Source organism: Mchenga conophoros, linkage group LG2 (genome assembly GCF_057382185.1).
Source record: "Mchenga conophoros isolate Kocher_MC1m ecotype Shallow Benthic linkage group LG2, M_conophoros_male_GT1.1, whole genome shotgun sequence".
NCBI lineage: Eukaryota > Metazoa > Chordata > Actinopteri > Cichliformes > Cichlidae > Mchenga > Mchenga conophoros.
In genome coordinates, this window is record NC_140527.1 from 23,836,203 (window position 1) to 23,847,016 (window position 10,814).

The 10,814-nt window shown below is 39.8% G+C and overlaps 1 long non-coding RNA gene across 2 annotated transcripts; it reads left to right on the forward strand.

Annotated features, from left to right (window-relative positions):
- The first annotated feature begins 556 nt into the window (after positions 1-556).
- LOC146581982 (uncharacterized) lies at positions 557-6,928 on the forward strand. Of its 2 annotated transcripts, none has more exons than XR_014888708.1 (4): positions 557-858; positions 6,377-6,520; positions 6,653-6,728; positions 6,801-6,928. It is a non-coding gene; the product is annotated as an uncharacterized LOC146581982 (long non-coding RNA). The 2 variants fall into 2 exon arrangements; XR_014888709.1 differs by lacking the exon at positions 557-858 and adding an exon at positions 1,085-1,170.
- Positions 6,929-10,814: the final 3,886 nt, after the last annotated feature.

Consider the following 10,814-nt stretch of genomic DNA (forward strand, 5'->3'; position numbering starts at 1 on the left):
TATCCATCAAGACTTTCTCCACACACAGTCGCTCCATCTGTCAGCCCCCCTCGGAATATTCTTTCCATTTCTTCAACCTTACTTCCCAACTTTCATTCATCGCCTTCTTCCCGCATCAGTATATTCATAAAACTATTTCTTCATCATTCGGATCCGTCCGTCCATTCACACAGCTAACTACACTTCTTCTGTTCCTCCTAACCAGTCCGCACCCTGCAGCAGTCAGATCAAAATGTAGAGAGACAGAGCATGAGCCAAGATAAGCTCTCCCTGCAGGTCACTGTCTATGTACCAGCTGATAGGAATCAATCTGCACCGCGGGACACTACTCCTTTTGTTGTGTTTCTCCTCTCTGTTACAGGCCCTGTACTTTTATGTCTCTTTCTCTTTAATCCTCCCCATTTTTCTGAAGCAGTGCCAAAAATCATTAAAGTGCGATACCTTCAATCCTTTCTTCCTCCTCACTGTCATTACAGAATTTGAATTGTATTTTGTTCTGCTTTTTGATTTAGTTTATACCGGTGGGTGTTCGCCACATAGCGTCTGTAATGCGGTGCAATCTGTCATTTAGGGTTTCTTTCATCTGCCACTTCAGAGGTATTCCTGTGGTTTATTGTACAAGATAAATGACTATAGGTTCTTTAGTTTGGTAGATTGAGGGGTCAGGATGGAAGCCTACTAAAGCTAATACTTGCTATTAGCCACAGATGTAACACACAGAGGAGACCAAAAGAGTTTGCATCAGCTCGGAACTGAATAGGCAAAGTCGGAACAGGGTTATCCCGTCCGGAATAAGTGCTATCAACATCAGCCTAAAAAGCCCCGGCAGTGCATGGGCCAGAGTAAGATTGGCAGAAGGTAAGTCATACTTTCAGCAGTTGTTTTCAAACAGTTGTTAGAATTTGAGTTTATTTTTTGCTTATTTAGTTCAAATTAAGTTTTACTAGAAAGGGAAGCATGCAGTGCAAAATCTGAAATTCGCAATTATCCTGAAATAAACAGCAATTACAAAGATAAAGAGTCATTAAGCCTTAAAAATGTAAGGCTTAATGACTCCCATTTCAGCATTTCATTTCTGTTCCTCAGCTGGGAAATACTGAGCAAAACACCTTGAATTTCAGCTGTTATGTGCTGGAAAATCTATAACAACGTGGGGCAAAAAGTAGTTAGGTAAGTTTCTTATTGTTCACCCATATTATTCGTAAATGGCCTGTATTTGTATAGCGCTTTACTTAGTCCATATGGACCCCAAAGCGCTTTACTCTACATTCAGTCATCCACCCATTCACACACACACACACACATTCACACACTGGTGATGGCAAGCTACATTGTAGCCACAGCCACCCTGGGGCGCACTGACAGAGGCGAGGCTGCCGGACACTGGCGCCACCGGGCCCTCTGACCACCACCAGTACGCAACGGGTGAAGTGTCTTGCCCAAGGACACAACGGCCGAGACTGTCGGAGCCGGGGCTTGAACCAGCAACCTTCCGATTACAAGACAAACTGCCAACTCTTGAGCCACGATGAAACTGTAAGATGTATATTTTGGAAATAGCTTGGGATTTTGGATTATTATGGATAAACTAAAGAAAATTGCCAATTTTTAATTTAATTTTTAATGTTTTATGGTTAAATTAGTGTTTTTCCACTTTTGTTTAATTTCTGCACACCACAGCTTTATTACACTGTAATAACTATCTAGTGCTATTTGAGTCCACCACCAGGTCCATATGTATAAAAATGGGCCATTACTTATTTACACTATTAATTAACACCCCTCCCCCAACCATAAAAAACAGTTTTTATTTAAAAAAATTTTTTTAAAACAATCACAGATTTTTTCTTTAGCTCAAGTGGTTTAAATGCCTCCAAACATCTTCATTCAAGTTCATTTACTTATAGAAGTTATAAAAAATTCAACCGATTTGACATTTTTTATTACTGCTGCACAGCCTTACTTATAATATTTGGCACCAATTTTTTTTTCTATTTACATATTTTTTTAAGTCTTTGAAATAATTCCCTGAATTACCTGTCCCCCATTACTCTTATGGAAATCCTTTTGAGACTTGTTATGATTAATTTAAAAAGTAATAATAGCGAAAAAGATGTTTCCTCCTATTTCATATTTCATCATCCAGGCATAAGGACCACATCATGGAGTCCTTATGGCTGGAGGAAAAGTTTTGTAGTGCTGGAACACTTTCCATCTCATGTGGTACAAGCAATGTAAAATAAAAGATTTTTATTTCATTTAAGTTTATATGTTATTTTATTACACACAGGCACCAATGTGTAAAAATGTAAAAGTCTGCTTAAATTGAAAGTAATAGTACAAGTAAGGTGGTCCTGTTGCAAGAAATTATTAAAAGTCTTATTAAAAGCAAGGATTATAAATTAAATCCCTAAAATCGTTATTACTGCTTAATGTGACTTATTATTATGGTTATTGTTTTCATTTAATAGGTGTTAGAGATTTTTAAACCTTCGCAGGATTATGATTTTCTTAAACAGGGTGAAATAAGGATGATTGGGAATGAGGTTGAAGAAGGGGTGTTTCATCTAATGAATGTAAATTAAAACTTTTTTTGCTAAGCCCTAGCTGTGAAATCAAGTCAAAATTGCATGTTCCCACTGGTTTATTATAGCGTGAGGCAAGCTTTCACTGGTGTGAGGTCAGCCCCATCCTGTTAACTGTTGTTTTTTCTTTGTTTTGCTTTCAAAAAATTAACTAAATTAAAGAAATCAGTATTGTATGTAGCTTTGTGGTTAAATAAAGGTAATAAATTAACAAAATTTCATAATAAATAAATTCAATAAAAGAATTCAGCAAATTCTACTTCAAAAAAGATTATCAAGGAGGTTGGCGTGATACTTGTTTATTAACACCCTCTTAAAATATATTTGCAAAGTAAAGACGGGGACATTTTAGCTCTTAGAAAATGCAAATGTGTAAGTGACTGTACATTCAAAACACTTATTATTAGATATTGTCTCGTAACAGGAGGGACATTTAGGGACACGTCATGCGAGGAGACAAAATTGTTTTAGCGGGATATCTCAGTTTGAGGAATATATTTTCTGATAATTTAACAAGTTCTCCATCAGAGAGAATCATAGAAAATTTGACAATGGTGCTATCATGAAATGGCACCAAATAGAAGGCATAGCATGGCCCAAGTGTACAGCAATCAATGGATGCTCGCTCAGCTTTTGTACTGTCTTGCAGCGTGTACTACTTTGCAACTAGAGACTCTTACTCTTTAAACCTGTGACACAGTTAGAAGAAATGCTTTGTGTCATTTCAATTTGCAAATCAGACTAATGTGGAGGATTTCAGCAGTACAAGGGACGTGTATAAAGCCTGACTACCAGCAAGGACTTTCTGCTGTAACATTTTCCTATATTTATTAACACAGCATAATTATGTTTGATTGGCATTTCAAGCTTATTCAGCTTCATTTTCAGAATCTGAAAGTCAGTTGATTGGACCATCTATTTTTTTTTCTTTTTCCAAAATAAAAAACAGTTAGATTAATGTAGTTTTTATGCATCTTTTCATACACGTGTCTTAGATTAGTGTTCTCGGATCTAATTGGATTGCAAGCACAAAAGCGAAATCAGTCATGAAGGACAAAGTTTGAAATACTAAATGCCAAAGTAAATACAAAAAAAGCAATCTACGCTTGCCAAGAGTTGCGAGAATAAGTTTACTGAAGTTAATTAAAAGCTCACAGCCTTACTTAAGTTTGTTTCCTTGATCTTTTGCTATGGTCTTCACCACCTCCTGAGAGAAATATCCAACTCTTTAGGAGCTAAAAGTGAAATCCACAACATGTCAGACTAAGTTGCTTTGCGTACCTGCTGTTTGAGGTTTTTTATCTGAACGTTTTGCCTTAAATGAGGTTGCTCGGGTGGACTAGAGCAAACATTAAAGTTATGCGACATAGAACTAAAACCATGAGCTAAGTTATTCATGATTCATCACTATGAATAGGACCCTTTTTTTTTTTTAAACTGGACAGTCAAAAGCTGAATTAATTTGTGTTACTTCAAAGACATTAATTTAATTTTTAAAAAAAAGTTGAACTCTCAGTGAATGAATAGATAGAAACAGATTTTAGATGCTGGAAAGTTGGGTGACTTTATGTCCAATCTTCTATGGACATGTTGGATTAACTGTGACTAACCTCAGTGGAGGATCCCCCCCCCCACTAGAGGAAGGTCAGTGTAGAGGTGGATGGGAGTGGACCACACACACCTCCTGCCACGGAGAGATTTATCAAGCCAGCTTTGCTCCCCGAAACACATGGTTAATTTAGCAGCCATTACAGGTGACATTTTGATGAATAGAGAAGGCTGTTCACGCATACATAGGCCATAGGCATAAACACACACAAACACACGCACGCAGACGTGCTCATAGAAAGAATAATGGTCATTTTACTGCAGTCTGCAGGAGGACGGGAGATAAAAGTTAGTGTTGGGAGAATGATGTGTCAGGATGGTTTCATTAACTCAGAGATAGAAGACTCCTGTCTGAGGCATCAGCGATCATTCTAGGGGAAGAAATTATTCTTCACGGCTGGAGATGGACATGTGCACTAACATAGTGACAAACTACTCAGTTACTCACAGTTAATCCCAGCTGTTTACAGACCCAGATAATCCTGTCTGTGTAATTAGCACTCCTGCTAATCAGGATTTAGCTGAAATGCTAAAATGTACCTGTGTGCGCAGCCCGAGAGAAAAGTTGCACGCAGCCAGGAGACAAGAGGCCATTGCTCATTGATTCCCCCCTAACCCATTTATCATCATTTTCATCCCTTTAAACTGATATCTATTGATTTGTCGGCGCTGCCCTTCACTGCTTTGAGTAGGAGGTTCCACACATACCACAAACATTTGATCACTGTCAAACATGTGTTGGCTGGGGCTGTGACAAACACACACTAAGCTGCTCCACAAAGAGCTGTCTATTCAAACCAACAGATGATATAGAGTTGTTCTACCCACACATGCAGGATGCAGTCTGCCTACGGTTGAACAGCAGCCCAGAGCCAGGAGCGGATAGAAAATGTCCTTTATGAAGCAGCGACTCTGCTCGGGCTTCTATGTCTTGGCAGCGATTTGGCAGGGAGCAGAACAGACGTGCAGACAGACAATAGAGAAGTCTCTATGGAGATCAGCCTGCACCGCTACACGGCCACCGCTTCTTTTTTTTCCTCCCCATGTCCCGGTGCCTGCAGGGACACTGTATAACCCTTTAAAATACAGTTTCAAACCCCAGACAAATCAATTTCCTTCGCTTTGTTGAATATCAAACCTCTCCCAAGGACTAGCGTCAGATTCAGAAAAGATTATTTTGGGAAAATGAAATGAGAGACTCAAGAGTATGTAGCACTGAAGCATAACTCTTAATAATAATGATAATAAAAAGCCAATACTTTGTCAGTCTGTATCATCGCAGTAACAATCAGATCAGATCAAACAATCAGATGCAAACTTGATTTGATTATGGTCTTTTCACCACTGTGGGTATTTTTCCTCTACGGGAGCCGGGGAGTAGAGTGGTGTCATTACCTTCGGCTCTGATCACGATGCATCCTGAAGGTCAGACCTGATGAATTGAAGAGACAGCACTGTTATAGAGAACAGCCATTATCCATGATAGTGAAAGAGATTATTCACTCTCCTGAGAGAGGAGAGGAAAGGAAATACTGAGCAGAGTAGATAAAGATTAAAGGACGAGAAATCAAAAGGAAAGGAAGAAAGGAAGGAAGGAAAGGATCCACATTCAGAGGGCTCAGACAAACACCTCAGTGAGGAGTCACTGTGAAATGCTGATAGCTGATGGGTGACAAAACTCCCCTACCCACTTAAAGCTGACACCTCGGTGCAACTGTTTCTTTCCACAGCATGCAGTCAGGGATGATATCATTGTACCTGAGAGAAGCTCGAATACTCCCAGCCCAGTTAGAGCTGACACCAGGAAACAGTCTCCCTCCTGCGCTCCCCTCTGTTTCAACTCAACATTTTCTCTCAGCGGAGATGTCCTCTGACAGAATTCAGCACTGTAACCACTACACAAGGCTGTTAGCTGAAGATATCCCCTCAGGCTGGAGTTTAAGGGCAGAAACGCCTGCTGGTTCGACTGAATTAAAATAATGTGGATTCCTAACCTCATCGCCGAATAATTTGCAAGCAATCTAAAAACACGAGGACATTCTTTTCACCCCGTAACCCCTTGAATTATGTTTAAAACTGAGGCAAGAAATATGCAGCTTGTAATCTATGGGATATCCCATCCAAATAGGGGACTTCTTGAACCCTAAGCCTATCTTCTAGTCTGTCTCTGCTTCTCTCTGCAGGCTGTGGTGATGAAGTGCTTTGTGCCTGCAGTAGTCCAGCGGTGTGCCATGCATGTTAAAAAGCCAGTGATGGCGGGAGGAAGCCTGGGGAAGGCTGTGCAACCAACAAAGCTGCAGGCCAGAAGCCACGCTGTAGGCCGGGAGGTGAATAAATGATTTGAATGGCAGTAAAATCTTTCTATCCTGTATATATCGTACTTACTATTGTTTGAGTACTTGCGATTATTTTATTGTACTTTTTATATTTTACATTTATATTTATTATTTATCTTGCAGCAAGGGAGTGGCACTCTGTACAATGACAATAAAGGCTATTCTATTCTAAAAGGCGGATGCAAATGGGCTCGGTCTGGTACGTAAACATACAGCCACATGCATGAAATGACACGAATAAACAAAGCCGTGTGTCTGGTTTTATCTACAGATACAAACGTAATGGCGATGCATGAGCACAGCTGCAGATGGGCGCGTTCACTCACACAAACACCAGTGTGAGTCTGCATATTGTACATCAGTCAACCCCATTATCATCTGCAGGAGATGAATACTGACAAGAGCAAGATGCTAAGAGAAAACAGCCTGTTTTTCTTCTTCTACGTCCTCCACGTTCACACAGCTATTACATTCATAAGACATGATTATACAACTAACTACAGGGAACCTTTTCAGTTATGGAGATATTTGAGTTTTGGAAATAAAAGGAACATTTAAAAAGCTGCCAAATTCATCTTGAATCTAAATTGCAAGAAAATAGTTCATTTAATGCCACAAAAAGATTTGAAGAAAGTTCCTACTGCATGCACACACGCGTGCGTATATGTGTGTTGTGCGTGCATGTGTTCGTGTGTGTCTGTATACACCTGAATCTGAAAGCTCTGAGGACTAAATTAGAGAAAGAGTAGGTGCTCCGTTTCTGAAGAGAGGAAGGCTAGACCACTTCATGGGTCACACCTCTAGACTCCATCAGCACTCCGGGCCTCATTGAGAAGAAGATCTCTGGGGTGCAGGGCGGAGAGGATGACCCGAGGTTGGCCTGGGGAAGTCATGCTCAGAGAGGCAGACATCACTGCACAGGTCAACTGTGCTTCTCAAGGGGGTGATTAAAAAGTTAGAGGTGTGATTTTCTGCTGTTGCTGCAAAATACAGCACAGTACCCGAGGCAAAAATGTATTCGGTTTTTCTCCTGTGAGTATTTTACATTTTGGCATTTAAATGACTGTAATATTAACATAAAATTAATCATAATGTGAAATTATCTGAAGTTGACTTGACTTCCGCCTACCTTAAAACTGCTACAGAATACCAAGACAATACATTTACATTTTCTCCACATGGTCCACCTTCTTGGTTTTATCTCTGGGATATTATCAGTTTAAGACAGTGAGACTGAAACTCAAAGTCTCTGCTTGTGACTCATCATCGCCAGCTGTACAGTGCTGAATACATTCTGGTTAGATGAAGAATAGTGTTTTCCCTATAGCTTTTCTATATCAAACAAGTTATCTCAGCAGGATTTACTGACTAGTGACTAATATTGTGTTATATTGTCAAAGGAGCTTGCAAAGAAAAGCGTCTGGACTTCTTTAAGTTGCTTGAAGACGTTTCACCTCTCATCCGAGAAGCTTCTTCAGTTCTAAGGTCAAATGGTGGAGAGTCCCAGATATAAACCTAGTGGGAGTGACCCCCCACAGAGGGACAAAAGGACCCCCTGATGATCCTCTAATCGCCTGAGCCAAGGTGGGAAACTGGGCGTGGATCCCAATCAGCCAGAGTTTCGGGTGTGTTCATTGTGAAACCTGGCCCCACCTTATCATGCGAATTCCTGAGGTCAGATGGCCCAGGATGTGAGTGGGTGTTAAGGCGTCTGGGAAGGGATCTCAAAACTGGATTATAGATGGCAGAGAGTTGGTGTCGTAAACCCCCGCCTCTGTTCAAAGATGGTCGCTCACAGTGGACATAGATGGCTTCTTTTGTCCCTCTGTGGGGGGTCACTCCCACTAGGTTTATATCTGGGACTCTCCACCATTTGACCTTAGAACTGAAGAAGCTTCTTGGATGAGAGGTGAAACGTCTTCAAGCAACTTAAAGAAGTCCAGACGCTTTTCTTTGCAAGCTCCTTTGACTACGATGACCTGGATGACTGAGAACCTTCACAGACATATTGTGTTATATTGCTACCCTGTGCCGAGAATTGGCTCAAGGTTGGTGAGAAGAAGGGAGTCACTTACTTTGATCCACTAGAAATAATTTACTGCAAATAAACTAACAAAATGCAAACATCAAAGAGGGCTGATGCCAGGTGGAGTGGAGCTAAATGAATTGAAGCTGCTAAAGTTCCAGCAACTAAACAAAAAACTGGAATTGAAGTCTGAGCACGAGCCAAATTAGCATAGCCAAAGGCTCCTCCAAACAAAGGCTCTCTGACAAGCCCAAACTTCCCAAGACACCAACAGTTAACCAAGCAACGAAAAAGCTTAAACCAACTCAAAGCACAATTAGTGGTGTACACCAAAACTACCAGGCCAAGCTTCTAAGTTACAGATATCACAACACCATTTAACATTAAGGTCACTTAATCTTCATAGACTTATTAGTTATACCATACTGAGCCATGTTAACCAAATATCATAAGCATTTTGGATACACAGTGGTCCCTCGCTATAACGCAGTTCTGTGTTCTGCATCCTGATTGGCTGTAAACCACTTTCAATCAATCTCCTCCGTGCCATGTCTCCTGTACAGTACAGAATGTGTTCACCTTGTCAAATATACATAAATCTTTGATCGCTAGCGGTTTGATGCTGAAGTGCTGTACTGTATATTTGTAAGTTTCTCCCCATAAACACAACAATGTCGATGAAACATTTTGCACCGCCAAAAGCACCCAAAAAGGCAGAGGAAGATGCTAACCATCGCACAAAAAGTTGGACATCTGGACATGCTAAAAGAAGGTAGAAGTTACCGTATTTTTTGGATTATACCCTTATATTATATTATACCCTGAAAACAGGGTTTCATTCTATAATACTGGACTTGTTTTTCTATGAAGGTTTGAACTTTGAAAACGTTCATGCTTGTCTGAAAACAGTGTATAAAGTGTGTAGTGAGGGGTTCTACAGCCTTAAAACATCTATCTAAAAAATAAAGTTTCCCCTATTGTGGGTTATTTGTAGAATGTAACTCCCGCGATAAACAAGGGACCACTTTATTGGCCATATATTTTGTCTTTAAATTATACGGCAAACCCAGAAACACATGTACCAGAACAAATGCAGTGTTGCAGTAACAGCCAGAAATTCCAAGCTCCCTAGTTCTTGCCAGTGCATTCAAAATTAATCTCAACCCTAGTCTTTGGACAGATACGTGTGCTGGGTACTTACGCACTGATTCCACTGGCACCAAAAACTGGGAACCATCTGTAAACCAGGGAAATGCTCCCAAGACATTGTCTTCAGCCACAAACTTGCCTATATATGATCAACCACTAAAAAGATGCATGGCTCACGGAAGTTGAAATTTGGCTATATTTAACCCAAAACAACATGTAAAATCTTAAAATTTAATTCTTTGGTTTGAAAGCCAAACAAAATAGCGACTGGTGCTGCCTTCCTCCAACACTAACAAAAATTAACTCAACTAAAGTTATTAAAATACCCAGTACAAACAAAACAACATCTTTTGCAGAGCTCTCAAGCATCTTTGTCACAATGGTGAATTCCAAAATTTAATTCCTTGATTTTTTTTTTTTTTTTTTAATATCCTGGATGAGCCCCTATTTGTCACGAACTAGCTCAAAGGTGGAAGTCCACATAAGAAGGTAACTCAAATAAATAGAATTTATTGTAAACTATCAAAATGCAAACATCAAAGAGGGTTGTTGCCAGGAACATTTCTATACTCTGAAATGTTTCTATATATCTACATGGACAGGGCATACTGGTATTCCTCAGACTTCCTCAGATATTTTATGGAAAAATGTGTCATGTCCCTCGATAAGTAAATCTAATAGTTTCTTTGCTTTGTGAGTTGCGTTTGGTTCTCTTTCTCTATAGGGCCTCTGTATAAATGTGAGCCAATGCAGAAAAATTTCCAACAGGTTCACAAACTTTTTCCTGCAACTATACGCTGATTATGCGTTAGTTAATCCTATTAATCCTGGTTACATTAAAAGTTAACCACCTTTGCTTCCAGCTTGAAATTGGAATAATAAACCACTGAAAGGTCCCTTCAAATTATTTGTGGTACACTGAATAAATAATATTAATCCAGTAATACAACTTACCCTTCTGAAACATTCATATATGCCATTGCAACTCGATATGGTTTACCATTATGCATTTAAATTGCACTGGCAAAATTGCCTCAGTCATTACAGCACCTTTGTAGGCAAAACTCGTACCTGTCTTTGTCTTGATGTTGGAACTACTGCTGCTTCGCT